The sequence below is a fragment of the Hordeum vulgare genome, chromosome 2H (assembly GCF_904849725.1).
Source record: "Hordeum vulgare subsp. vulgare chromosome 2H, MorexV3_pseudomolecules_assembly, whole genome shotgun sequence".
NCBI lineage: Eukaryota > Viridiplantae > Streptophyta > Magnoliopsida > Poales > Poaceae > Hordeum > Hordeum vulgare.
The window spans coordinates 145,715,225-145,719,419 of NC_058519.1; positions in this window are offsets into that span (position 1 = coordinate 145,715,225).

Genomic DNA, 4,195 nt, shown 5'->3' on the forward strand with positions numbered 1-4,195 from the left:
CAACAGCATAATCACTAGCGTCGCACATGATTTCAAAGGGCAAGTTCCAGTCAGGTGGTTGAACTATAGGTGCGGTTATCAAAGCCTTCTTAAGTATTTCAAAGGCTTCCTCACAATCCTCATAAAAAACAAAAGGAACATCCTTCTGCAAGAGGTTGGTAAGAGGCCTAGAAATCTTAGAGAAGTCTTTAATGAACCTTCTATAGAAACCAGTATGACCTAGGAAACTTCGTATACCTCTGATATCTGTGGGGCAAGGCATTTTCTCAATTGCATCAACCTTAGCCTTATCAACTTCAATGCCTCTCTCAGAAATTTTGTGTCCTAAGACGATGCCTTCATTAACCATAAAGTGGCACTTCTCCCAATTCAAGACAAGGTTTGTTTCTTCGCATCTCTGTAAGACTCGATCAAGGTTGCTGAGGCAATCATCAAAGGAAGACCCGTAAACGGAGAAGTCATCCATGAAAACCTCGACAATCTTTTCACAAAAGTCAGAGAATATAGCCATCATACATCTTTGAAAGGTGGCAGGTGCGTTACATAAGCCAAAAGGCATACGTCTATAGGCAAAGGTACCGAAAGGGCAGGTGAAAGTGGTTTTCTCTTGATCTGATTGTGCAACAGGTATTTGCGAGAAACCTGAATAACCGTCTAGAAAGCAGAAGTGTGTGTGTTTTGATAGCCTTTCTAGCATTTGGTCGATGAACGGCAAAGGATAGTGAACTTTCCTGGTTGCCTTGTTCAGTTTCCGAAAGTCTATCACCATCCTATAGCCAGTAATAATACTTTGTGGTATTAGTTCATCCTTATCATTAGGAACAACGGTGATACCTCCCTTCTTAGGTACGCAATGTACTGGACTTACCCAATCACTATGAGCAATAGGATAAATGATTCCTGCTTCCAGAAGCTTTAATATTTCTTTTCTAACGACCTCTTTCATCTTAGGATTTAATCTCCTTTGATGATCAGCAACTGGTTTAAAGTCAGGATCGGTTTTAATCTTGTGCTGACATAGAGTAGGACTAATACCCTTAAGATCATCCAGAGTATATCCAATAGCAGCGCGGTGCTTCCTCAGAGTCCTTAGTAACTTCTTCTCTTCGTGCTCTGAGAGGAGCTCACTAATAATGACAGGATATATCTCCTTCTCATCGCATACTTAAGAGTATCAGGCAAATGTTTAAGCTCGAACACAGGATCACCCTTTGGTGGGGGAGGATCCCCAAGCAGTTCAATAGGCAGATTATTCTTGAGAATAAAATATTACTAAGACAATTTTATCTATCTCATCTCTATCCTCCATATGCATATCATTTTCATGCTCAAGAAGATATCTCTCTAAAGGATCCGTAGGAGGTACGACAATAGAGGCAAGAGCAATGATTTCATCCCTACCAGACGACTCTCTTTCATGGGGTTGTCTTCCAAACTTGGAGAAGTTAAATTCATGAGACACACCCTCGAAACTTATTGTGACACTGTGCTTAATGCAATCAATGTGAGCATTGACAGTGTTGAGAAAGGGTCTACCAAATATGATGGGACAAAAGCTATCTTGTGCAGTACCAAGGACAAGGAAATCAGTAGGATACTTCGTCTTACCATACAGGACTTCTACGTCTCTCACAATTCCCAGAGGGCAGGTAGTGTCTCTATTAGCTAGTGTAATAGTGACATCAATGGGTTCTAACTCGGCAGGTGCAATCTCATCTTTGATTCCATCATACAGAGAACGTGGTATTGCACTAACACTAGCTCCCATATCACATAAACCATGGTAACAGTGAACTCCTATCTTCATGGAAACAACGGGCAAGCCAACTATAGGTCCGTGTTTGTCTTTCGCGTGAGGTTTAGCAATTCTAGCGGAGTCCTCACAGAATTTGATAACATGCCCATCTATGTCTTCGGCTAAGAGATCTTTGATAATAGCAACACTAGGTTCAACTCTATCTCCTCGGGGGGGGGGGGGGGGGTGCAAGTGGTCTAATGTAACCCCTACGTATCATAGTTGGAGCTTTAGAATAATCCTTTATCCTAGCAGGGTATGGTGGTTTCGCAGTGTAAGCACAAGGAACAACAGGATCACTAAAAGCAATGACTTTCTCCTCAACTAGATTGGTTTTGGCTATGTTGCTTTCTACAGGAGGATGATATTTAAACCACTTCTCTTTGGGAAGATCAACATGAGCAACAAAAGATTCACATAGAGAGGCTACTATCTCAGAGTCAAGTCCATACTTAGTGCTAAAATCTCTAGAAGTATTTGTCTCAACAAAAGATTTAACGCAATCAAACTGGAAATTCATACCTGACTCCTTACCTTCCTCCAGCTCCCAATCTTCAGAGTTGCATTTGATTCTCTCCAATAAATTCGACTTGTGATCAATATCCTTCTTCATAAAAGAACCGGTACAAGAAGTGTCAAGCATGGTACGATCTTCATGAGAAAGCCGAGCATAAAAGTTTTGAGTGATGATTTCTCTCGAGAGCTCATGATTGGGGCATGAATATAGAATTTATTTAAGCCTCCCCCAAGCTTGAGCTATGCTTTCCCAGTCATGAGGCCAAAAGTTATAAATAAAGTTCCGATCACGATGTACTAAATGCATAGGATAGAACTATTGATGAAATTCTAATTTCAACCGATTGTAGCCCCATGATACAGTATCATCACATAGCCTATACCATGTCAACGCATTATCCTTCAAAGATAAAGGAAAGACTTTCTTCTTTACCTCATCCTCGGGCAAACCTGCAAGCTTAAATAAACCACAAACTTCATCTACATAGATCAGATGCAAGTCTGGATGTGAAGATCCTTCTCCTGTGAAAGGATTAGCCAGCAGTTTCTCAAGCATACCCGAAGGAATTTCATAAAAGATATTTTCAGTAGGTACCTCAGGTTGAGGAACAACTCCTCGTGCTTCCGTTCATGGTGAAGATACCCCGAACAAACTCCTCAAAGGAACAGTTTCCATAGTGACAAGTGACAATAAATTTCAGCACTGTATATAAATGTATCCTTACCAATTTCCACTTACCAAAGGCGCTTCACTCCCCGGCAACGGCGCCAGAAAAGAGTCTTGATGACCCACAAGTATAGGGGATCAATTGTATTCCTTTCGATAAGTAAGAGTGTCGAACCCAACGAGGAGCAGAAGGCTCTGATAAACGGTAATAACTGCAAGCACTGAAAGTAGCGGTAACAAGTGATTGTGTAGCGAGGTGAAACGTAGCAAGGAAAAAGTAACAAGTAACAAGTAGTAGCAATGGTGCAGCAAGTGGCCCAATCCCTTTTGTAGCAAGGGAAAAGCCTGAACAAAGTCTTATAGGAGGAAAAACGCTCCCGAGGACACACGGGAATTTCTGTCATGCTAGCTTCATCATGTTCGTATGATTCGCGTTCGTTACTTTGATAGTTTGATATGTGGGTGGACCGGCGCTTGGGTACTGCCCTTACTTGGACAAGCATCCCACTTAGGATTAACCTCTCTCGCAAGCATCCGCAACTACAAAATAAGAATTAAGACAAAGTCTAACCATAGCATTGAACTAGTGGATCCAAATCAGCCCCTCACGAAGCAACGCATAGACTGGGGGTTTAAGCTTCTGTCACTCCAACAACCCATCATCTACTTACTACTTCCCAATGCCTTCCTCTAGGCCCAAATATGGTGAAGTGTTATGTAGTCGACGTTCACATAACACCACTAGAGGAAAAGACAACATACGTCATATCAAAATACCGAACGAATATCAAATTCACATGACTATTATTAACATGACTTATCCCATGTCCTCAGGAAGAAAAGTAAATACTCACAAAACATAATCATAGTCATGATCAGAGGTGTAATGAATAGAATCAAGGATCTGAACATAAACTCTTCCACCAAGTAATCCAACTAGCATCAACTACACAGAGTAATCAACACTACTAGCAACCTTACAAGTACCAATCGGAGTCGTGAGACGAAGATTGATTACAGGAGATGAACTAGGGATTGGAGAGGAGATGGTGCTGATGAAGATTTTGATGAAGATGCCTCCCCTCTGACGAGAGGAGTGTTGGTGATGACGATGGCGACGATTTCCCCCTCCAGGAGGGAAGTTTCCCCGGCAGGATCGTCCCGCTGGAGCTCTAGATTGGATCTGCTCAAGTTCCGCCTCGTGGCGGCGGAGAAAC